The following is a 27,860-nucleotide window of genomic DNA, read 5'->3' as shown; positions in this document are numbered from 1 at the left end:
TTTAACATTGCATTGCACGCAAGATAGGCCCCGTATGTGTACTTTTCCATGCCCATTATTAAGTATTATGTGTTTATTCATGTGAATTTACGTGTATTTAGAACTCTGGTTGTGCATATCCAAATAAAAAAAAAACTTTTGGGGAATAATTCAACGTTCAAATTGAATCGGCGAGTGGGAAAACTGTGTGAGTTCAAAATAAGAAATTTTGAGGTAAAGGCAAAAATAACACTAAAGATGTAGAACTACAAGCTGTAATGAAGAGCAGTACGATTTTACTTAAGGAATTAGTATTTACTTAAGGAAAAGGGAAAAAATAGAGAAAATGTAATTGAATCGGTGATTGGAAAAACACTACTAGTCCATAAAACGCATTTTGAAATATTTGAGGAAAGAACTTTCGTTTGTTAATGCTACAAATGTACAATACACATTATAGCATTCTGCTCTAACATGCGAGGTCTTGCAATTTGTGCTGCTCTTCATTACAACTTGTAGTTCTACATCTTTAGTGTTATTTTTGTCTTTATCTCAAAAAGGCTTATTTTCGACTCACACTGTTTTCCCACTACTCGATTCAATTTTAACGTTGAGTTATTCTGAAAAAGTTCTTTTTTTATTTGCACATGCACAGACAGAGTTCAAAATACACATACATTCACATGAATAAACACATAATACTTATTAATGGGCATGGAAAAGTACACATTACGGGGCCTAACTTGCGTACAAGATAGCCCCCCAAATGTCATCCAATATTTCTCGAAAACTATCAGGGTACAAACCTTTTCTAGGTACAAACGGTACAAACGATTTGCTGTCGAATGGTGTATTTCAAGTTTTGTAGTTTGACACGGGGGGCTATCTTGAAGACATGATATCCCTCCAAATGTCAACCCCTATTTCTTGAAAACAATCAGGTTACAAACAAATCTTGTTCCGGTACAAACGGTACAAACGATTTGCTTCCGAATGGTGTATTTCAATTTTTTTGTACTGTGATACGGGGGGTATCTTGTCGCCAAGATAGCATCCCAAATGTCATCCCCTCTTTCTCGAAAACTATCAGGGTACAAACAAAACTTTTTTCGGTACAAACGGTACAAACGATTTGCTTTCGAATGGTGCATTTCGATTTTTGTGCTGTGATAAGGGGGGCTATCTTGGCGCCAAGATAGCCCTTCCCAGTTGATCTCTCAAGTAACCCTATAAGGAAAATGCTAGAAACGAGGATATTTTAGGTACAAACGTTACAAACATAGTAGAAACGAATGACCTAGTCATTTTTTTCAATTTTCTACAGTCGGGGGACTATCTTGCCATACGTATTTTTGCAACCATACCTCCGTTGGACGAGCCACATTTTACATTGCTGTATACCGCAAACCATATATCGATGGTGTTTCTTGTTTCTACGGTGTTCCAGGTAGTACTTCGGTATTTCCAATACAAATTACAAGGGGGTGTCTGAATGGACAACAACAGTACGGTACCACTATTATACAAGTTGTATATTGATGACAGACCAGTCCATCAAAATATGGACATGAGAAGAGTCCCCTTTGCAGACGACACAGCGTACTTTACTCACAACAATTTATCGTATATCATTCTATAATGGTTTAAAAAACAAATAGATGTGTTTAAACAATGACAGACAAACCCTGAATGGATCCAAAAACACAAATCATAATTTTCCATCCCAATGATGAAGGCACACGAAAAGATAAACACCATAAAAGTAGACGACAAAATAGCTAAGCCAGTACAAATGGGAAAAGATTTCAGAACTACCATACATCACTTTCTTGCAATAAAGCCTCACACGAAAGAAGCAAAAAGCCATGCCTACGATCAACCTGCTCCACAAGAGGACGCCACAGAATCTCTCAAGAAAACTTCACTTTAAACAAATGTGTGGTCTGTCCGATTCTACTGTATGACTACAAACACTATGGAGAACATAAAAACTTCTCAGAAATCTAGGATGTTAGTTCTTGAGACGCATATATCAAGACTTCAGAAGCAGTGTACAAGATATCTACATATACTCCAAATTGAATATGCAGAAGATGTCATAGTCATATTAAACAAGAAAAGTATACAAACCATCTCAAAGCGATATAGTTCATCCAACTCAACTTCCCAGTAAGCGTAACTAGAAAAATGCCCAACACTATTAATGAAAAAGCCAATTATTCTCCCTAATGTGAAAATGAACTTAATCTTGTAACCATACAGTTCAGCTCAGTCAATTTTTAAGAAGAAATTTTTAACTTTTTAAATGAACCTCGCTTAATAGTGCTTCCAAGAATTTTTCTCTCAGCCAACAAACGAATGTGCATATATGTATGTACGTCTCGACTCCAACGGAAATCACAGAGTTCCTCTCTCCTTCCCATATAAGGACCTAAAATTCAGCACAATGGACAAACGTCGTCTCAAAACATTCCTGTCTATGGGCTGTCATGGCTATTTTTAGCTCTTGACATCACCAAACTGCGTAGCAAACCGATTCTTTTGCCTAGCAACACGACGAGACGGAAAGAAAAGGTGCAGTAGTCTGACTTACACTTACGAAGAAGCAACCACGTTGAGTATGGTGCGCTCAACTAAAAGGAAGAAACAATTTGAAATAACGTCAAATTTTTTTGTTAGTGTAAAACATAACTTTGGAAACAATGTAGTGAGAACGAAGATGATCACAAATTTTAAAGTATTCGTTTACAAATAAATACAAAGTCATTACAGCGAGATGGAGTAAGCCAGCAGCCAAACCACTTGTTCATCAAAAAAAGATGTAAAGAAACCAACCCGCAACCTTCTGGACATATCCTCAGGAGCCGCCAATGACAATTCCTTTCCAATTGTCACAGTGAGTAAACAGTGCTAGTGAATAACAGAATCAACCATGTGGTGAAATACAACGAATAATTCGTGTCTACCGCGACATCCGCGTCTTTCGTATTAAATGGGCTTATATTATTGGTTATTAAAAGTGAAGTGCCACTATTTATGTATTATATGTTCGTAAAGTTTTAGTGTTGTGAATTAAAAGCAAAATCCAATAATTGAGTATCCTTTGAAAATAATAACAATGATTTAAATTTACATGTGTTAATTTTAAGGAATAACTTAATTCATTTTCTTTTTTTTTACAGCACGAGTGAATAGCGCCTATGCAACTTAGTAATACATACGTTAATAAATTGCATCTGCGCTAAATGTACAATTAGAATTTATTTTATGTCGGTTTTCTAAAACGTTCCGGTTCGAATTCTTAAGTTGTGTGTCCAGTGGCTATATGGTAAGCTGAAATGAATGATGCAATTGTTATGACATGTTCAAGGAGACATATTAGTAGCAAAGGATCGAATCCCGGACTATGGTAGATGTCCGACCACACCTAGGGATCTGTAGGATCTATGTATTGTAATTAAAGTCTTTATTCTGGCAACGCACACATGAGGATCGAACCCAGTACCATAATAATAATAAAAGGCGTACCGAACAAGATACGGACCCACGCAGGTCACAAGAATGGCTGTCCCGAACTGGAACCGAACCCAACACGAACCAATCGTGTTATAAGAATAGCTTATCCCGAACAGGGACCAACGAGAATCGAACCCTGTAGGTCACAATCTCAAGAAATAACCGCAATAATAACTCAATATCTAAAGACATAGGCAAACAATGAAACCGTACACCTGCTAACCGTACAACGTACACCTTTGATATTAGAAACGCTGAACTTAACGTTATAACCCTAAACTTCTAATCCGTACTAATTCTGTTAGGCTAAATTTCGTTGAAGGCAAGCAAAAGCTATTTATACTTATCTACCAATTACAAAAAAAAAAAAAAAAGGAAAGAAAGAAACAAATAAACACAGAACAAAGTGTCCAGCGGTTAATTGTGCATTCTAGCCGAAAAGGTAAATTGCCGCCAATTCACTTGCTCATTTATTCATCTTGCTGTATGTCCAAAGAGAGCGAGTATTGAGGACTAGCTTCATACCTGTTTTCGATTTCATTCCAACTATAAACTTAGATCAAAAGTCGCGTTATTTTTTCCCTATGTCTTACTTCTTCTATGCTTCAAATGCGCTCTTGCCAAACCGACAATTTTAAGGCTCGTAGTTGAAATCGTAGTTTTTTTAAATTGAGTTAAGGCTCGTAGTTTTTTTTTTTTTTTTTGCCGTCGTTTGAGTTTTGTAAATACAAGCATGACGCTCTCTCTCTCTCTCTCTCTGTCACTCATTTAGTTCATCGTCCCAGCTTTACTACGGCAAATCACAATTCCATCCGCACTTATATTTTGTCGCAAACCGAAGCTGGACAAAGGCGGTTCGTCAAAACATAACTACCGTAAAAAATAGAAACTGTGTAGATGATTAGTTTAAGCACAAATATCATCGAGTAAAAATTATCCTACAATATAATAGCGATGGGACCAGAATTATTGTCCAATTTGCTTTTATTTGATTATAAAACTGCGTAGGTGGAAAGTGATTGTCCCGAAAATCAGACACAGAGGGATGTTCACCAAGCATGTTACAATCACGTGAACAGTCCTTGTTGCTCGACCATATATGGCTATAAAAATCGAAGTGAGACCTACCAACACAAGTGCACGAAATACCAAACTGACGAAGAAAGCTTCGAGATTGTTCCTTTTATATACAAAGGTTGGTTAGTAAAGTTTGAAATTAAGTCTGTTTCTTCCAACGTCTTTTTAAATTTGAAAAAAAAAATGAGCTTCGGGACGGTGATACAGTTGTTTTAGATAAGTGTACATTGTTTCAAGCAAAAAGAGAATAATCAAAATGTCGAAGTTACAAGTGAACATACCTGCAACATCTATCTTTTCTACCTACCTATCTATCTATCTATCTATCTATCTATCTATCTATCTATCTATCTATATATATATATATATATATATATATATATATATATATATATATATATATATATATATATATATATAATTCAAAACCTTTTTCCATTCTTGAAATCAGTTAATAAATCACGTTTGTGCTCAAAGGATATGAAATGGAGTTCTTGAAACATGTTGATAAAGTCCTGTATACGCTACTCATTGCGATTACTACTTTTTATGAATTGATTTGTTTTGTAAATTTCCAAAATAAACATTTGAAGTATAACTGACTCTTCCAATTAAATTCATATATAACCACACCTAATAAATGATTGTGCATAAACTGATCTTATCTTGACCAACTGGTAAAGATTGTGCATAAATCATTTACTATATATTCTTATCAAATGAGGATGATTAACCAAAAATGCAGGCGACTAGTTTTCGTCAAATACAGACGACTAAGGTCAAATATTCATAAATTTCGTCAAATGGAGACGATTGAACATGAAACGAGAAGATATGTATGTTTGGTCGCAAGACATACGACCATGCGTAAATCAGTTTTATAAAATATGTTTTCTAGGAGACGCTTATGATTAACCAGTCTTGTACACTCTGCTCTTTGCAGAAAGACTTTGTACGTTGATCTTATAGGATACACTGTCTGGAAGACAATTGCGCATAAAACTAAATTATAAATAGGCAAAGCGATAGTCTGATAGTCGATAGTGAATACCAACAAGAAATGTACAAATTGAATATTTACATGAACTATAACATAATGGATTTAAACTTATAGATGAAAATAACACGAAAAAGAGACGAAATTTATTTTCTCGTTGGAAGAAGTTTCTCTAGGTTTCTTTAACACAATAAAATGAAACAAATTGAAGAATGCAGTACAAAGTGCAAAGAAAGTAACTGTTCAACAAAAAGGAGAAAGTGAGAAACGCAGGACAAGAAACGAATAAAAACAAACGAGTGTATTTTGGTTCAGTGAGAGACACCTTTTGTACGGACAAAGAAACAACAACTGTCGTCGTATTCTCCGTACGTAAGTCATCTTACAGAAACATTTTCATGTATGTTCTTTTGGAAACACGACTGGATATAGAGAAAGGCAAGGAAAAATATTTTGTTGGCTCCGTTTTCTGTTTTCTCTATGAACTACACATGAACCATAGAACGGTAAGCATTATAGAAACAAAGTAGATATTCCTGGTAAATATTTTCACAAATCATGTATGTAGTTGCAATATGTTAAAATACTTTTCTGGAATTTTATTTTTTAAAATATGTTTTTTTCTCCACAGAAACACAGCGATATAAGGTAGATGAAACCTTAAGGAGATATGCTGGTAAAATCACGTATGGGGAAACATACAGAGATGTAATTATGACCTTGTGGTTACGAAATTTAGCATTCACAACGTTACATTTCGGAATTATGCATTCATTAGACCACATAAATATTACATATTGTGATTCCCAATATATCATCTTATTAAAGGATGTTATTTGAGTGGTTCATCGCTGACCTGTGACCCATCCAGAAGTGATAGGCCTACTGCTTGTAGGGAAGATGACATTATGATTTCAAATTCTAGACTAGTTTCGATGCACTTGACTTATACGTATATCAGCACTTACAGAAATCACATAATCTTTCATCTGTAAGACTTGAATAAGCTTACCATGGGTACCCTGGCCACGTTTAATAAACCAAAAAAATAGAAATGGAAATGGGAGCCTTTAGTAGTACAACGACTCACCAAAGGTGGTCGCCAACCCTGGTTCGGCTAATGATATAAGTAGATCTTGAGTGGTAGTATTTGTTTACACATTAAAATATCTTCCGTAATTACATTTACACTATTATTCTCACCTTTTCTATCGAAATTACAAGTCGATGATCGATATTAAATGGTTTATTAGTTGATACTCTTTTAACGTATTTTCACTCAAACTGTCTTGCAAACATACATGTTGATTAGGTATCCATAAACAACTACATAGCAACTAATAATACTATAATGTATGTTTCTTACATATATTAAAAACATTCTTCTTTTGTTATTTTTAAATTAACATTATATTTGGTATAGTGCTTATGTAGAAGCACTTTCTGCCCAAAAATACAAGTAATTATCAATTTATACAAAGTATCTCGTTATATAAAATGTCGCCCGACGATGGGACTGAATATAAAAGTTACAAGGGAGCTTGGATTTTATATTTAAGAACCACTGGTCCGTTTATAAGAACAATATTCCATAATTACGTCCTTTACATTTTGATCGACCCTCGCATATATATAACATTATTTATTTTCATTCATATAAATATATTTATAGTAAATCTTTCATTTCATTATCATTTATCTTTTATTATATTAATATATATTTTATTATTAAAACGTCGTCGCTTATTTATATAATTAACAAAGGGTACGAATTCAAAATAGTAAGAAGCAATTACATTTTAAAACATGAGTCACCATGATCAAGGGCGCATTATATATTAATTACTTTAGATGATATTTTACAGTATGCATTGTATCAATCGGGCGTCAGAATATAGAAGAATCTTATTCAAGTAACATATAAGATTGTGCATGAAGGCAGTCGTCGAATAATTAGCTTAATAGAATGAATCATATACTCAACATAATCTTTGACAATTAAGTTTCAACACAAATCAAATATACTATAAATAACCTTTGCTTTTAATGAATCGAACTATAATTCTTCATATTAACAAGAAAGAGTTAAAATCATTTGAAAATTATCATTTGTTGAAACAAATGTGATAAAATATTTATGAGTCCATTAACCAATCCTATCAAGTATAGTGCTTGTATATCGAAGTCATAAGAATTGTTTTCATTATTGATATTAACACATAAACTTAAAAATAAATATTCACAAGAATCTATAGCTGGTATGGGTTTAACCCTTACTTCATTAACTAGAGTCAGTTTAAATTTGTACTAGCATATGATTCTAATAAAGTACATTGTACTGCACTATCATGATTAGGTTCCGCAATATTTTGTACATGTATTGCGTCGTGATTCTGATTTTGATACGACATGCCATCTCTTGAACAACGATTATGTCTATACATAGAATTTGTAGCATTTCTAGAATTTCGCCATGTATTTCGATTGTTTTTGTGTCTACTTCGGTTGAATGATCTGACATAATTATTGTCACGATTGTTTAGGTTAGGTTGATTACCAACATAGCTTTGCCTATTTTGATCGTTCTGATTGCTTGAATTTATTCGGTTTAGGTTGTGTTCCGTATCGTTCACACTACGGATATTTAGATTCCGAACAGGTACAAAATGATCTGAATTATTTTTACTTTTGCCTATTCCTGCTTGTTGATTCAGAGCATGGTATTGAGTTTCATAACATTGAACAAGCATTAATAAATGGTTAAAACTCATACACTGGGTAGAAAACAGGATCTGTTGTAACTTAAACGGTAGCAAATTTCGAATTGATGCTATGATTCTAGATTCCGATTGCAATGGATTTACGACTTTTAATTCGTTGTATGTATTTACAACAAACTCGACAACAGATTTGTGCAAACGAGGATTGAAATGTTGGTTTCTAATCGTGGCATCTCTATTTGCAAGCAAAAAGTCATTTTCGTAATTTGCGATTAGCGCTGCTTTGAACTCCTCATACGTACTAACGTGATCTCGTACTGCTTTAAACCATAAAGAACATGGTGGGAATAATAAATGAGGGATTAGTTTCATATATTGTGATCTATCTATACACATTATATTGCACTCATCCTGAAATTTTTCTAGGAAAGAAGTAGCATTCTCATTACATTTACCACTGAACTTACTCATAGCACGTATTTCACTCATCTTTACGCTTAACTTTACCTTCCTTTTATCATTCCGTGTTCTTGTTGAGTGACAATTCCTACCTATGGCGTGATGTGTAGTTGCACCATCTCTTTTCCGCCCATCTGTACTCCTCGGATGAATTTCTTCCAAAATAATGTCCTCATCAGATACGGGTGAAGGCGAAGTCATCTCTTGTGAACAAGGGAATTCTACACGATCATTATCCATGTTGTTGTGGTATGTGTTGTCCTGGATCTGTAGTGTCCTGATTTTCACTTGTAAGGTAGCTATCAACTGTGTATTCACACGTATCTGGTTGGAGTTATCCATGACCTGAATCTTTTGTTGCTGTACAGAAGATTCTATTACTTCCAAATCCCTTTTTACACCACTGACTTCTTGGATTAGGTGGTTTTGATTATCCTGGCAATCCTCAGATATTCTTTTTAACTTTTCATCAAACTGCGAGGTGATGTCATTCATTGCCTGAATAATAAATTGTTTCGTCTCTTCTGACTTCTGCTCCAATCGCCTGTTGGATTCCTCGGACTTCTGCTCCATCGTCTGCTTTAATTCTTCATATTGTCTGTTGGATTCCTCGGACTTCTGCTCCATCGTCTGCTTTAATTCTTCATATCGTCTGTTGGATTCCTCGGACTTCTGCTCTATCATCTGTTTTAATCCTTCATATTGTCTGTTGGATTCCTGCTTCATGACTTCCATATCGTCTTTTCGGCTTTGTTCTTGCCGCTGTAAGACTAATAAAATTCGGTCTTCTAATGTCATTCCTGGTGCTGCATTTTGTTCACCGTTATCACTATCACTGGTTTCTTTCTGCATTGCCTCACCGTTCATTTTTCGTGTGATTATTTTACCACTTCTAAGTCTTGTCAAGTTCGTAGTCATTAACCTTATTACAAAAGTAAATTCACCCTTACTTTACTTCGGGATATGAATTTACAAGATTCCCGGGTGAGGTAAACCAAAATTTTTATAACGACTCACCAAAGGTGGTCGCCAACCCTGGTTCGGCTAATGATATAAGTAGATCTTGAGTGGTAGTATTTGTTTACACATTAAAATATCTTCCGTAATTACATTTACACTATTATTCTCACCTTTTCTATCGAAATTACAAGTCGATGATCGATATTAAATGGTTTATTAGTTGATACTCTTTTAACGTATTTTCACTCAAACTGTCTTGCAAACATACATGTTGATTAGGTATCCATAAACAACTACATAGCAACTAATAATACTATAATGTATGTTTCTTACATATATTAAAACATTCTTCTTTTGTTATTTTTAAATTAACATTATATTTGGTATAGTGCTTATGTAGAAGCACTTTCTGCCCAAAAATACAAGTAATTATCAATTTATACAAAGTACCTCGTTATAGTAGACATTCATTCACAATTGAGCACTAATAAAACATAATGGTTAAAAGAATATTGACACATTAAACTCTCTCTCTCTCTCTCTCTCTCTCTATATATATATATATATATATATATATATATATATATATATATATATATATATATATATATGAGAATGAAACGTATTACTGCATTGTAGACAATATACCATTGGAGACAATAAATTTCTTAGCTGTAAGAAGTATAACGACACAATAATATCTATACAGTATTTGTAATATCAATACGACGAATCAGTTTCTTGTTTACTCTCTAGTCTCAGACGTTCAGAATAATATAATTGAAATATGGAAAGTTTGAAATTTCTTTAGTTAATCATGGCTACGTAATCTTCAATACGAGATGTAGATGTAAATTAAGATACAGATACTTTTAATATTGACAATTATGTGGGTATAGATTCTGAATTTACAAGGGAAGTTAGCCGTTAATAATGACATGAATATTCGAAAACTGAAACTTACTGGAGCTGAAAGTTCTTAGTATCTGTCAGACGGCAGTTAACAGTCTATAAATTGTATTTGTATATGTTAGAACTACATGTTAAATTTAGATAATAAGAAATTTCATCTCATGTGATTGAATATTAACAACAATTGTGCTTCTGGTGAGCGTTATTCCAAGGTTTACCATGCGAGTCACAATTTCTATCAACGGAAGTTTCTTCTTTGAAAACTGTTAAATTCTGAGCAGCACTTGAACATGTCCTGCAATTAGATTGTTCCACAGTTGCTTGCTACTGCTTTGCCCATCAATATGCAATGGTATATGCAGGGTGATGCAACTCCGCACACTGCAAACATTGTGTTGGATTTCTTATACGATATTTTCATCATTCATATCATTTCAGGTCGGTTTTGAAACAGGTTTCATGAAAGACAAATTTGTCGAATCCCACAGTTCACATATCTTAGCTCATGTCTCGATTTTCGTTGGAGGTACTTCAAGGAAAATGTTTTTCTACAATATCTCCAAATTATGATGAAGTTCATCACTGTTATGACTGAAAACTTGCTCTCCAACTTCGATCCTTATCATGAACATTTGTTTGGTTATCCTTAAAAGCTCTAACCCGTTTCCGTACAATTCTAATAATGTTTAATGTTTTCTCCATACCCGTCACTAATCTGGCGAAAAATTTCAGCCACTTTGACGCCTTTAGCACTACGAAAACGAATCACAATGTATATTTTGCAGTCGGCGGGATTCTCAGGCGATTGAAACATTTTAACTATTCAAAACAAAACATAACATGGTCGCGAGTGTTTTTGTAATGACGTTTGTGGCTTGCCAAAGAGATTTCGGTACAGCGTGCATGTGTAGAATTCCGAACGCAATGCTGGAGCGGCCGAATTTCAAAACGGTACAGCCTGTCTTACTAACAATAATACTAAATTTACAATTTTTCTTTTGCTTATTTCTGGAAGTGAAAGAAGATAATGAATGCAACTTACCACAATAATAGATAATGTTATCCTACAACAGAAAATATGAACCTGAAGGATTTGCAGTGTTGCCATCCATAAAAATTACAGTGTTGGCAGAAAAAACAACGCCCCTAGAATCTAAGTTAAGACAGTGATAAGATGAATGATCTCAACTGCATTTGGTTACGTATCATGTTGTTTTGGTCTCTTGTGAACTACTTTTTACATAACATTATTATTTAATTTTAATAACTGTATGTTAAAAATATTTTGTTTATTACAAACTAAATACAACTACTATTTATTTAATTCATTATTTCTGCTTGATATTCTAGATTAAATCAAAACTTTTGAGAATGGACAAAGTCTACTTTCAGTCTCGTCTCGTATTATTAGTGACTGTCTTGATTCCTTCTCAAGTAGGTCTCAATAGAAGGTATATTTACTCTCGAATTCGTCTCAATTTATAGACATTCTGTACAATCTCGCTCTTCTATCAAAATTTCGAAACGAGATGAGTCAAGAACAAGTTACAACATAATGATACATAATCGATGCAAAACATAGGGACACACATTTGTAATTCGGAAAATGAGAAATGAAATCTGCAAGTTTTAGGTCTCATAGTTATGCCCGCTATGCTAAAGGAGACGGTGGTGATGACAACTGAATGAAATGGTGGAATGAAGAAAGTGTTAGAAAATGGAAGAACCCCGACAAAGCCTCCACACACGGTGTTTGCCCACCACAAAGTTCACTTTGCGCGAGGTGGGATTCAACCAAGGATCCCATGCAGCAGAGGTGAACGCTCTACCACTGAGCCACAACAGCCCATATATAGGCCCTATTTGTAATTCGGGACGAGACCAATCCTTGTCTTGAAAGTCTTGCTCTTGAATTGAATATTAACGAAGATTATTGTATTTACTCGAATTTCGTTTTAGGTTCTATCTAATAATAAATAGAATAACAATCATATATCCGTATGTATGCAGTAAAAAGGCAGGAAAAAGCATTACCTTTGTCTCGAAACCAAACCGTACTTGAAGTGGATACACTTTGAAATATATTGCAGACTTTGCCTGCAATGAAACAGTAACGAATGTAGTACTTCACCTTCACGTAACTCGACGCATAACTATTGTACTTTTCACATTAATTACTTAGTCCTAAATCCTCTTGCACGTGCTTCAGCCTGCGCCACATCGTCTACTAGTGATACTTATTTTACATTTCCTTGTGTAATTTATGCAAATTACCATATTTAAAAAGAAAAAAACAGTCCCAAAGCTGTTTCAGAAAGGAGAATATGAATAATAGATATGTTTACTTTATGATAACTTGATATAAAATTTTAGCTTATTGAGTGCACGCATTCCAGATAGCAACATACAATAGCCACCCGTTTATGTGCAACAAAACAAACAAAAACACGCGACATTCAATAAAGGACACACGTGTGCTATCATTACTGATAACATTTATTTATTAGGAATAAATATCTGGTAACAAGCATTGGATGAATAATACAATAAGATATTTAATAAGGAACATACTTCCATTAGATAACTAATATTAGCGTTTCGAAATATTGATACAAAAGAAATAAGAAAACACGCTGTTTAATAGTACATCATTTGGAAAACATTCGTGGCAAATCCAGTGGCGTCTCGTGACATATTTTTTCGTAGTTCACAATCGTAAGTAAGTTCTGTTCTAGAATTGATTCAGTGTTTTAAATCAGAAAAAAAACTGTAGAAAAATCAATGAAAAAATGAAAAATCAATAAGTAAACATTCATAAACAAATGCTTTATTTCATTCATATATGAAATCAGTTCTGATGTTCTTCTGGGCAATCAACTTATCAATAACTGTTCTGAAGTCTAGTTTTTTATTCCATTTTTTTTCTCTGCTGATAATATAGCTAATGTACTGAGGCTATTTTGAGCTACGATACTCCTTTAAATGCTTTTATATTCATTTTAATTTCGTAAAACAATTTTCAGTTTCTGAAGTCAACGTCGGATTATTTACTATGATTTTCATGAATTTTGTTGTATTGTCTTTCTACAGACTCACGATTAGTTTCACAATGTACTAAATGGATTTCCATTAGATTACTAACTTCTGTTATCTCGCATATTTGAATTGCCATATATACTGTTTTGTGAACTGTTCACAGTATATACGAAACATGCAATGTATAAAATTATTATGATAGTAACAGAGGCACCTTTAATTACGAACGCTTTATCCAAGTACTTTTGCATTGTTATCTCAAAACAGCTCATGACAGTTTCTTATGTATTCACGTTCTGCATTAGAGGTTAGGCTAAGACGAGATTTAAAGTTTGAAAAGGAATTACTGTAATGTGTTTGCTGCTCTCCCACCTGGAATTGAACTCGGAGCAAGTCAATCAAAGACATACACTAGTCATTATACAAATGAGGATGGCATGAGCTTCATGAAATTAATCAAACCACCGAAAATACCACAGCTACTAGAATCTTCGGACTCCTAATGCAAACATACAGCATTTTCAAACACCCCAAAATCTGATGCAATCAATCAAAAGTGAGCGAATGTGACTTCTTTTTTATATAAAAGCATTATGAGACTTAATAGAAATAATCATGCGAACGCATCGTGATAGGACATTTCACGCACTTATCAGGCGCACACTCAGAAAATTTTGTTGGATCAGTGCAAAGTTTGGGGTGTCCAATACTATAAGACATTACATCTATGTGCAATTGATCCGATATAATTCTACAGCCAATAAATGGTATCCAATTCTTGAGTTCCGCCATCTATATTCTAAGACAAAACATACAGGGTGTTTCAAAACAACACTGACAGCATTAGGGAGGTGATTTCTGACACCAAGATAAGACAAAAAGTATATACCAACCTGGGTGCACAAATACTTCAATTCGGAGTTATAGGCTGCCGAAAACATGTAAAAATGAACTTTAAAGATGCATAGGTAAAAACCTATGAGACCTACCGTGGTCGGGTGAAGACTTCACTCAGGAGATAATATGTGCCCTATCCAAAAATCCATGTTTCAAAATCCTTTTGTTATGAAAGTGTTTGAACGTTTGTCGAGTTAAGAAGTTGAGAGGGGGGATTGAAACACGGTAGATTCTCCGTGTGGGTACGCCCCTAGCGCTGAGACCAGTTAAATAGAGTTAAATAGTTTTAATGTATCTTTTACATTTCTCATACTTCTTTACATTTTCAATCAGATATTCCAAATATATTACACAATTCAGGTCCACTGTTAATTCCCTTCATATAAGACGCGAGAAAAGCAAAACAATGATATTTTCATTTCAGAATCTAGGAGCCATTTATTGTCTTAAATTAACTTTGAAATGTCGTCACAGTTTAGTTTTCACCTTCAGATGATAGCTAACTTTGATCGATTATCTTCTAACTTCTTTCTAAACTTTCACAATTCGTCAGTACACTAAAAGATATACAGTAGTTTGCAATCATTGAACAGAATCCTCTACAAAATAGAGTAATGATAAGATTGTTCTTATAAGAAATGTTTTGAAAAATGCTTCTGTATCGAACAGGCCTATGATTCACTAGTATTGAGAAAATATTTAAGGAAAACCTAACACTAAATACCTATCAAGGAGGGTATACGGGAGTATACGGAGTATACCCACTTTAATATCTTTATAATTGAGCATATATTTACTTTAATTGAGAGATATAATGGAGGTATAAGAATGAATGTAAAGTATAGTTTACAAAACGGTCGAGAGTAGGCTAAACCTACCAAAATTCTAACATAGCTGATGGAAATTATTGGGAAAAAAATAATAAAAACTAGTGAACTCATTTATAAATCAATTAGTATACCACCACACAACACGTTTTCACTTTTGTGTCTTTGAAATACACTGAGAGAAATAATGTTTCTGCGATTAAAATACGACATATAACGACTTACCGAGGGTAGTCGTCAACCTGGTTCGTCGAAATGTGATATACAAATCTCGAGTGGTAGTAGTCTTTAATAATTATATACTATCGTTCTCACCATTTATATAAAAATGATAACGTCGATAAACAGTGCTAAAAATGGTTTATTAGTTGATATACTTTATAATATATTTTCCTTAACACTGTCAAGCACACAAACTTGCTGACTCGGTATCCATAAACATGTACATAGCAACAACTATCCCATAATAATATCTTACATATCTTAAAAACATTCTTCTTCTGTTATTATTAAATTAACATTCTATGAAGTATAGTGCATATGTATGAGCACTTTCTGCCCAAGGTACAGGTAATTATTACACTATCCAAAGTATTTTGTTATATAAAAATGTCGCCCGACAAATGGACTGAATATAAAAGTCATAAGCAAGTTTGGCTTTTATATTCAAGAACCACTGGTCCGTTTACAATAATGTTCTTACTTTGCATATGTCCATCACATTTTGATCGCACCTCGTATATATATTCATTACATTTCATATATATATATACATTTATAACAAATATTACACTTCATCAATACTTATTTTTAATTACATTCATTATATTATTATTATATTTTCTTATTAAAAATATCGTCGCTCATTTACTTAATCGTTGAAGGGTGCGAATTCAAAAATCGTAAGGGACAAACATGAGTTACAAATAGTCAGGGCGCATTATATGATAATCATTTTAGGTGATATTTTAAAATAGACATTAGATTAATAAGGCATCACAACATAGAAGAATCTCATTCAAGATAGTTGTCGAATATGTAGTTTTATAGAATAGATCTTCTTCTTAACATAATCTTTGACAGTTAAGTTTTTTTTACACAAATCAATCTAATATAAATAACCTTTGCTTTTAATCATTTATGAATCGAATTATAATTCTTACATATATTAAAAACATTTGAGAATTATAATTGATTAATGAGAATTAAAGAGAATTAAATTGAATAAAAATAAAATAAATGTTCATGAAAATCTATAACTGATATGAACTTAACTTAATTTCATTAACGGTAATCAGGTTACATTCATACTTGCATATGAATTTAATAAAGTACATTGTACTGCACAATCATTATTATGTCCCGTATTATTGTTCTGTACAGGAATTACTTCAATACCTGGATCCGGATGTGAAGTGCCATCTCTTGATCTCCAATTATGTCTATCCGCGTAGTTTGCTGTATTCCTAGAATTTCGCCATACATTCGGTCTATTTTTAAACCTCTTTTGATTATATGGTCTAACATATGGATTGCTACGATTAATTAGGTTAGGCGGATTCCCTACATAACTTTGTCTATTTTGCTCGTTTTGACTGCTAGAATTTACTCGGCTTAGGTTATGTTCCGTATTGTTCACACTTCGGATATTCAAATTCCGAACAGGCACAAAATGATCTGAATTATTCTTATTTTTACCCATTCCTGCTTGTTGATTCATAGTATGGTATTGAGTTTCATAGCATTGGACAAGCATTAATAAATGGTTGAAACTCATACACTGTGTGGAAAATAAGATCTGTTGTAACTTAAATGGAAGCAAATTTCGAATTGATGCTATTATTTTCGATTCCGATTGCAATGGATTAACGACCTTTAATTCGTTGTATGTATTTACAACAAACTCTACAACAGATTTATGCAATCGAGGATTGAAGTGTTGATTTCTAATAGTGGCATCTCTATTTGCCAGCAAAAAGTCATTTTCATAATTCGCGATCAATGCCGCTTTGAATTCATCATATGTGCTGATGTGATCACGCACTGCTTTAAACCATAGTGAACAAGGTGGGAGTAATACATGAGGGATTAATTTCATATATTGTGATCTATCTATACACATTATATTACACTCATCCTGGAATTTCTCTAAGAAAGAAGTAGCATTCTCGTTACACTTACCACTGAATTTACTCATGGCTCGTATTTCACTCATCTTAACACTTAATTTTACCTTCCTTTTATCATTCCATGTACCCATTGGGTGACAGTTCCTATTCATGACGTGATGTGTCGTTACACCATCTATGTTTCGTCCATCTGTACTCTTCGGATGACTTTCTTCTAAAATGATATCCTCATCAGATACTGGCGAAGGTGGGTTCATCTCTGGTGAGTGTGGAAACTCCAAGCGACCATCACACGGGTTATTGTAGTATGTGTGATCCTTAACCTGTAGCATTCTAATTTCTTCCTGTAACGTAGCTAACAATTGCGTGTTTGTACGTATGTTGTTAGCATTACTGATGACTTGGATCTTTTGTTGTTGAACAGAAGATTCGGTTACTTCTAAATCCTTTTTTATATTACTGATTTCTTGGCTCAGGTGGTTGTGATTACTCTGGCATTGCTCCGATATTCCTTTTAATTTTTCCTCGAACTGCGAGGTGATATCGCTCATCGTCTGGATAATTAATTGTTTTGTTTCATCCGACTTCTGTTCCATTCGTTTGCTTAATTCCTCGTATTGTTTGTTAGATTCATCAGACTTCTGTTCTATTCGTCTACTTAATTCTTCAGAGTTATGCTTCATCGTCTGCTTTAACTCAGTAGACATCTGCATCAATTGCTGCTGTAATACTAGCAAGATTCGATCTTCTGATGATGTCATTTCTGGTGCTACATTATGTTCACCATTGTCACTATTATGGGATTCCTTTTCCATTGTTTCATTGTCCATTTTTCTTATAATTGTTCTACCACTTCGTAATATGGTCAAATTTGTATTCATTAACTATATGACAAAAAGAAAATTCAACCTTACTCTGCTTCGGGATGTGAATTTGCGGTATGGTCCCGGGTGAGGTAAACCAAAAATTTTAGCTAATCCCGGTGTGAAGGCACCAAAATTTTTATAACGACTTACCGAGGGTAGTCGTCAACCTGGTTCGTCGAAATGTGATATACAAATCTCGAGTGGTAGTAGTCTTTAATAATTATATACTATCGTTCTCACCATTTATATAAAAATGATAACGTCGATAAACAGTGCTAAAAATGGTTTATTAGTTGATATACTTTATAATATATTTTCCTTAACACTGTCAAGCACACAAACTTGCTGACTCGGTATCCATAAACATGTACATAGCAACAACTATCCCATAATAATATCTTACATATCTTAAAAACATTCTTCTTCTGTTATTATTAAATTAACATTCTATGAAGTATAGTGCATATGTATGAGCACTTTCTGCCCAAGGTACAGGTAATTATTACACTATCCAAAGTATTTTGTTATAATACGCAGTAAGTTCCGCTCCCTCTCTCCGAAAAAAAAACTTTGCCGCTTTTCTTAGAAGTGTTACAGCTGAACTACGTTACTGTAAATACCAATACTTGTCCTTTTCTACTTTGCATGTGTTAAAGATGAATGTTGAAAAAAAAAATCAGTTGCAAAATTTCCTTCAGATTCCCACAATACAGAAGGTAATATTTTATATTGCAGCAATGTTTTATATTTTATTGTAGCAATGTTACCAAGCACTGTTTCTTCCAGACTTGTTTTTTGGGGGCACTGCACCCCTCCGGAGCTCTGAGAGTGTCCCTCAGGCAGAGACTAAAATAATACGTCTATAATATAATAATCAATAGAATAGTACCAGCAGTGCCTCCCCCCCGGAACATTAAGTGTACCACCGGAACATTATCTCTGAAAGAAACACTGTTACTAAGTACGGTATGTTTTAATAACCTATTCGCTTTTCTTACAAACGTTTAGTTTATTTAGGCAGGAAAACCGTAGCCTAAAGAAAAATCAGAGATTATACGTATTTTAAAAAATTGTCTTGAAAACTAATTAAAATTTAATTTTGTTCAGCGTTAACTTCAGAACGTCTGGGGAAGGGTTCTAAACCTCCCATTCCCCTTGGTACGACTTCGGAAGAAGTAATTTTGTTTGTTCCATTAGTATATTTTCATTACAAGAAATTGAGATAAAAAGAACTGTAGATAGCTGATTGAAAGACTGAGTTATATATTACTACTACGTTCTATTTTAAATTGCAGTTTTAAATCGATTCTCTTTAAAGCACATCATTACCAGATATAAGCAATTACAGCTGTCAACGTTGCTCGTGCAAATCTTCATTTGAACGTCAGGAGACCGAAGTTCTTCCCCTCAGCTGCTCGCGTGCCCCTTTCTGTACTACACGCAGAGCAGTCTATCACGCTCGCCGTTGTTGTGAACATGGTGTGATGATGGAATGCATATACACTAGTGGTAAAGCAAGAGAAGAGTAGATTTGAAACGACAATATAATAATATTCAAAATATTATTAAATACCTTAAGGAGCAACAAACAGTCCACGATACATGGTGGTTCACGTGCTCTTGCGAACTACACAAGGCGACGCCACTGATCATATCTTTCAATAATCTTCAAGTTAGGCAGAAAACATACAGCGTTCCTTACTGTGAATATGCAAATAAGTTTTAGAACTTATGATTAAACGTAGAATTCCTCTAGTTCACTTCCAAATTTAACTAAGGAAGATTAGAATACTAAAACACCGAATAAAAGTTATAACGGTATTAGCTGATAATAGCTGATAATAGCAAGATTATATTACCTAATTACCTAATCTACCTAAAAGTACTTATTAGAATATAAATTTAAATTTATTAATACTCTCCATAAGAGAAGAAACAAGAGGTTTTTTCCCGTATCGTAATTTTGTTAAAGTTCTCCCTCCTCTTGACTCTTAAATGTTTCTTTCCCTTCTTCTAAATTTATGTTCTTAAGCTAAGATTGATTATATTTAAAACTAACACAATCCTGGTTTATATATCAAAATATTTTTATAACTGTTTAAGCTGTTACAGAGATACGTACACGTTATTGTTATTCTAAATGTCCTGTCAGAACTATGCCTTGCAGACCAAAGAAGATGTATAATTAAAGAAAGTCAATTACTGTGGTACACTCCGCATCAAAGAAATTGCGACAGCTAACGCCGTGCAGTTATGCCACCCAATATACACATTCTTATCCCATAATCGTGTCAGGTAAAGATACCCCTCTCTCTCCTCCTTCCTTCTCTCCCATACTAAATTAGCTAACACCATTAGCGCAATTCTGATTTCAAACTACATATGCATTAGTTTCGATAAAATGAAATAACAAACCTCAGACGAAAGAAAATTCATAAGTTGATGTAGGGAGAAACTGAAACACACACAATGACAAATTGAAACCAATGGATGCCTATTATACAGAGATTCAGAAATGAGGCAGAGAGAGAGAGAGAAAAGAGGAGAGAAGAAAAGAAGAAAAAGAAAACGGAGAACAGATAAAACTGGAATTCAAACGAAGTAAGAAAAGAACCTAACATTATAAAGTTTCGTTTCCAGAAATCCAACAGTAATACGGAAATAACGTTTATTTTCACATATTTTTCAGAACTATTCGAATATATAGAGGATGCTTTAAACATGCATTATGTCACTTTCATAATGGATAGCACACTCAATACCCAGTACAACTGTATGTCTCCGAGACACATTTAGGATAATATCAAAAGTTTAACACGCATGATTTTTTTCCGTGTGGTTCGATTGCAGATTCGGTAGTGTTCATTGTACGTACTGATCCAAAACACATTCTAATATACTCACTACATAGCGGTATGCATATCTTCCATTTCAGACTACTAATGTGTTTTCTGCTGACCAAACTGAACAAAAAAAAAAGAAAAAGAAAAGAAAAAGAAAGAAAGAAAGAAAGAGAAAATTGAAGAGTATTATAATACTGCTAAACTGCAATCAGAAATGCCCTATATTAAAAGTCCAAACTGTATCTTAATAACAACTTACAAATGTTCGAAAGGAAAAGTTTATGTTCCTCTTAGATGTAGCATGTTTCAAATTTCAACGTGAATAAAAGACATTGAATTATGGGATAGAAACAAATTTTGTGTCGAACTAGTATAAATAGAATTCTGTTTTCAAATAACCAAAGAGGTTACCATTTTCTAGTCTTTTCCGAAGATTTATCTGTTCCGAACATCCAGCATTGATTTCATTACCTCCGGATATAACGTAATTTGCACAGATAGAATGAACACGTTAAGAGCTTTTCATTGTGTGTGTTTCAGTTTATCCCTACATCAACTTATGAATCTTGTTTCGTCTCGGTTTTGTTCTTTCATTTTATAGAAACTAATACATATGTAGTTTGAAATTAGAACTGTGCTCATGTTGTTAGCTAATTTTAGTATGGGAGAGAAGAAAGGAGGAGAGAGAAGGGGTATCTTTACCTGACACGATTATGGGATAAAAAATTGTATTGGGTGGCCTAACTGAACGGCGTTAGCTGTCGCCATTTTTTAAAGCGGAGTATATAGTGAATGTTGTCAACTACATTCTGACCTTGGATTGAACTAACGATCTTTCAACAATGGTAAATGTTGAGACACTAAGCTTTGTAAGATTTTGAATTTTACATAAAAACTTCCAATATCCTACACGCCTCCAGTATAGGCAGAAAGTGGCATGATGTGACATCTTGCTGAAGGTAGGTGGTAACCAATTTTCAAAGATCTCTGATAGTTCAGAAAGCTTACAAGATTTACTAAAAAATAGTGATCCACTAGCATTGGAACAACGTATCAGCACTCTTTATAATCAGAGAATAACCAAGAAAAGGTGTTGAGATATGAGCTAGAATAATCGAAGAAGCAAAAGTTGACAGTGGGTAGAACTAGAGACCCTTCAACAAGAATAAATGTTCAGACACTATGCGTTGTGAGATTCTGAATTTTATGTAAAAACTTCCAGTATCCTACACTCCTGTAGTATAGGCAAAAAGTGACATGATATGTAATCTAACTGAAGGCAAGTGATAACCAATTTTCACAGATCTCTGATAGTTCAGAAAGCTAACAAGACTGACTAGAACAGTAGTGATCCATTAGTATTGGAACAACGTATTAGCGCTTTTTATAATAAGAGAATAACCAAAAAAATGTGTTGGGGTATGAGCTAGAATAATCAAAGAAGCAAAAGTTGACAGTGGGCAGAACTTAAGTCCCTTCAACAAGGATAAAGATTCTGTTGTGAGATTCTGAATTTTATGTAAAAACTTCCAGTATCCTACACTTCTCTAGTATAAGCAGAAAGTGATATGATATGAAATCTTGCTGAAGGTAATATTTATTATCCCTTGGCAAAGACAATCTGACTTGTCATAATCCTGATATAGTTATAATTCAGAAGATATATTCCATGTTTGTCTTGGGATGTTTGAGAGCCCTGTCTTAACTGCTAACTAAACAAACAAACATAATTTCTCATAATTGGAAGTTCACATAACTGACAAATTCTTACGAAATAATTTTCGAACTGCAAAGAAACTACAGAACTTGGAATACCGAGAAAGCTAATTAGATTCATTAAGATATGTTTAAGTGAATCTCAAAGTAAAGTCCGGGTAGGAAAATTTTTGTCCACGATCTTCCACGTCGAAAATGGCCTGAAACAAGGAGATGCTTGTCGCCATTATTATTTAACTTTGTGCTGCAATACGCCATAAGGAAAATCAAAGATAGCAACCAGGGCCTAGAGTTGAACGGCATTCACCAGGTTATGGCATATGCTGATGATGTAAATTTAATAGGGGATGATAGGAGAACAGTAGAAATAAATGCAGAGATCTTATTAAACGCTTGCAGGGACATGGGTTTAGAAGTAAATGCAGAGAAAACTAAATACATGGAAGTGCGTCGGGACCGTAATACGGCAAATTGTGGAGGCGTTAAGATATTAAATAATGCTTTTGATAAAGTGGATACTTTCAAATATTTAGGATCAATATTAACAGACGAAAATCATATTCACGAAGAAATTAAATGTCGACTAAAAGCAGGGAATTCGTGTTACTATTCTGTTCAAAATCTCTTGTCGTCGCGAATTCTGTCGAGGAATTTGAAGCTTAAAATATATAAAACGATAATCATGCCTGTTGTTCTGTATGGTTGTGAAACATGGTCGCTTACTCTGAGGGAAGAACATAGACTGAAAGTATTTGAGAACAGGATCCTGAGAAGATTATTCGGACCCAAGAGGAACGAGAATGGGGAATGGCGGAAGCTTCATAACGAGGAACTACATAGTTTATACGGTTTACCCAACATTGTTAGGGTCGTCAAGTCTAGGAGGCTTAGGTGGGCAGGTCATGTAGCTAGAATGGAAGAAAGTAGAAACGCTTTCAAAGTCTTGACTGGTGGACCCATAGGAAAACGACCATTAGGAAGACCTAGGCGCAGATGGGAGGACAATATTAAGATGGATCTCGCAGAGATAGGAATACAAAGTAGAAACTGGATGCAATTAGCTAAGGATTGAAGTCAGTGGAGAGCTTTTGTGAACGCGGCACTGAACCTCCGGGTTCCATAGGCCATAGAGTTAGTTAGTTTAGTTAGTTAAAGAAACTACCTAGTTAAATCATGAAATAAGATTTTATATTGATTAGGTCAATCTTTGTTCAAAGCAAACTGAATATGAATATTTTAAAATGAAACAAAACTGTAAAGAACAATTTTTAACAGCTTATCTGAATTCATTCACAAATTTCTTAATAGTCGTCGCTGTAAAACATTTTCAACAGCTATGAAATCCACAAATTTAAAACAAATTTAAACAAAATACATTTTATAATTTTTTGCAAGTATGTGTTTTGGTGTTTACATGCGTAGTTTGTGAAATACTAAATCGTTATTGTTTCATATATCGAATAATAAAATTCAAATAAATAACATATGACAATAGTTTTATATGCTTTCTACACATTTTATAGCATACATAATTAAAATACTCTAGTATTGCCCCATACAATAATAAACCTATGTACCATTCATATTCTATCATTCACATGTCATTAATTATAATCGAATGCAAATATCGAAACACTTTCAATCATCTTTCCTGGCCACTGAGCATAAATCCGTACCAAAATCAAAATGGGACGGTAATCAGCTCCAAATGTTTATGACAATATTTTAAACACGAGCAAATAATCATTTTAAATAAAAGTACCCATTAAACTGTACTTGTACTCTTGACATTATTTTACTGTGGCTACATTGTATATAACAATAGAATAACATTCTATGGAACAAAACTGGTTTTAAGAATTCTATCAATTATCGAATTGAGAAAAACACATTTTTATATATCAAGACTCTTTCATTCCGGTAAAATACTAATACTTTAAATACGTAGTGAAATATTGTGTATTGCTCGGAAGTATAGTTCTTTTACTATGCGAAAGGAAGAAATAAAATCAATACTATTCAGCAAACATGTTATTGTGCTGCCAAAATGTCTTGAGCCGTGGCAAAAATGCGAACTAACGCTCACACCCTCACACACCCACGTGTTGAGCCAATAATGGTTCAGCTGTTGCTAAGCGAGAGAAAGCGAGTGGAATTCCTTCACCCGATAGCAGCGCTTGCAACGAAAGACTAGGGATCAAGTCAATGTAGCATATCTATAGTTGTCTTTGTCATGCTTTCCAAATTTCAACTTTCTCTGCCAGTAAAAATAATTTGAACTGTAATGTTAAAACTGCCAAAACATTATATATAGTTTTAATTTTATTTTCAAGATTCCTCTCAGCTAAAATAAGTATTTAGTTTGCGTTAATGCTCAAGATTTATTAATCAACAAACAGATCAAACAAGTTAAATCACTGATGAAATAAGGGGTATATTTTCACTTCAGATATTCTCCAAAATTGTTTTATTTAGTAAGTTTTCTTCAGAAAACTTAGTGGCATACTTCTTTCTGAGCCTTATTAACTGTAGTTGAGTTGTCAAATATACTTTATTTGTGACGAATAATCGCTTAATATCTCCAGGAACAAAAATTAAGCATGACCAACTTCATTTGCAAACTCCTTCAACTGGCTAATTTTAACCCCAGACATACCTCAAATCAGGGGTTCTCCACGGCCAATTTCCATGGCAACGTTTACATTAAACAACATGGTAATATAAACAGAGTAGGTCTATGAATATAGTCTTCTATTTTTGGTAATTGTCGGATTTACTGATTGAATAATTTTGCAAATACTTACAGGGGAAAGTCGGATAAAACCGGGTAGGAGGATAAAACCGGGACCTGGGTTTTCTGGCTATATTAGTGCCATCTTTCGGTCAACGCATGGAATTAGCTGCAAACAGTAGCCATGTCATTCTTAGTTTAAGACAAAGCTGAGTAAGTGACTTCTTTGTCGTTGGCGATGTGTTAAAGAATTTGTATAGAAAAGTTTTGATTTGTCTCCCATCGATAATATACTGCTGTTTCTTACCACTGGAAGATTGACTTATGTAAGTATACAACATATAACAATACCTTTTTCTGGTGTTATTTCATGTCTTGAATCAATTTTTGTATTCATTGAGAGGTGCTAGGCCTGTAGTTCTGAGTAATGGTGTAGCAGGATAAAACCGGGACCTCTACAGTTGGACAGAATCGGGTAGTAAAGTGTAAATGTAAGAAGATTGGATACAGTGTCTTAACTATAAAGAATGGACACATGAACCTTGCAGCAATGTGGAAAAGTATGATGAAACTTTTATTTGTTATCTTTGTTCTTAGATTTAGCAAAGTCGTGACTTAAAGTTACTTTTCTATGTTATTGGTCTAATATAGTCTAGCCCTATATATTTTCCGTACCTTTAAAGTTCGCATATTTTTTCAGTTGTATTTAGGCTTACTGTACCAGTTATTGAAGTAATTACATATTTACTTTTTTAAAAAGACGAGGCTTTTTAATAATTATGTTTTCTGTACGACCTGGTCGGACAAAACCGGGTTTTGCATACCCTTTGAAAAAATGTTTTTGCTCTCGAATTTATCATCTTTTTCCACTGAAATAAACATTTTTTTTGTCAATAACAAATCTATTTAGAATTTGGAAACTAATTGAAGCTACAAAATCCATATAGATGCTGAGGAACAAGTAAAAAAAAATTGGGCCCCGGTTTTGTCCGACTTTCCCCTACGAATTTAAGAAATCGAACATTTAGAATATCATATTTCTAAAATTATTTAAATTTACATGATTTAGAGAAAAACCGTACATATATACTTTTCAGTGACTAACAAAACTGGATCATTAGTATCACTATGCCCACGATATAATTTTGCCAAATCGAAACACAAGTAACTAAATGGCGTAAGCAAACATTTGGAAAGATTGAATATATATTATTCATATATAAATTTTTTAACAATTTATGCTAATATTAAAGAAAACATTGCAAGATATTTTTCTAAAAAAGGTATCTTAACATATTCCTCTCGCTTTGAGAAAAGAACAATATAAAACAATTAAATTTTAATTTATAAGTGGAAAATTATTTTTTTAAAAAATTATAATATTTACTTTTTGTGTAGAACAAAATATATATCTGTAATTTCTGCTTATTCTATAGTAACGACTTTATCAGCTAACATATATTTTATAAAATGATTCAACTATGACTCTATTCTCAGTATATATCATATTTATGTTTTCCTTTATCTCGTTTGGTCACAGCCAGTATCTCTTTCAATTTACTTTAGTGTCAGCTAAATGGTAGTCTATTACGGTCGAAGTATAAAGCATTGACATTTCCGGTTTTTTACTCTTCTTCCTCATTTATTACAAAATCAACCAATAACTGCAATAGTTCATTTCTTAAACCATAGCTTACTACACTATACCTTACTAAATAAGGATTTCATTTTGAAACATCCCTTATTACATCAATTATTTTCTCTATCTTTTTTCTTTCTTTCCTTCTTTTCTTTTCTTTTTTTCTTTTTTTTTATGAAGAAAACTTATTTTGGAAGTAGATAACCGCACCCACATCAAACAGTTACCAGATGTATTTCATAGATTAGCGTCCGAATTATAAGGTTCGCTTGCCATCACAGATTGAAGTTATTTTTCCAGTTCTTTGCGTTTGATTTTATTTATTAGAATAATTTGGCAAAACGTCGCTAAAGATAAGGCACTGGTGGTGGAAAAGCACTGCAATATGATCCATTCTGGTCATTTGAATTATTCCTCGAATTTCTAAATTTGCTTATAGGATTTTTATCTCCTCTAATAAAATTATTACTATTATTATATTGTCTATTTCGGCCTGAATTATTATTATTGTTGGACTAGATTTATTTTCTTTGTAAAATCTACTGATTCTTTGCTC

This window comes from Thermobia domestica, chromosome 16 (assembly GCF_964235325.1).
Source record: "Thermobia domestica chromosome 16, izTheDome1.hap1.1, whole genome shotgun sequence".
In the NCBI taxonomy this organism is placed as follows: domain Eukaryota; kingdom Metazoa; phylum Arthropoda; class Insecta; order Zygentoma; family Lepismatidae; genus Thermobia; species Thermobia domestica.
The sequence above is the reverse complement of the archived record's forward strand: the minus strand, read 5'-3'. Positions refer to the sequence as shown.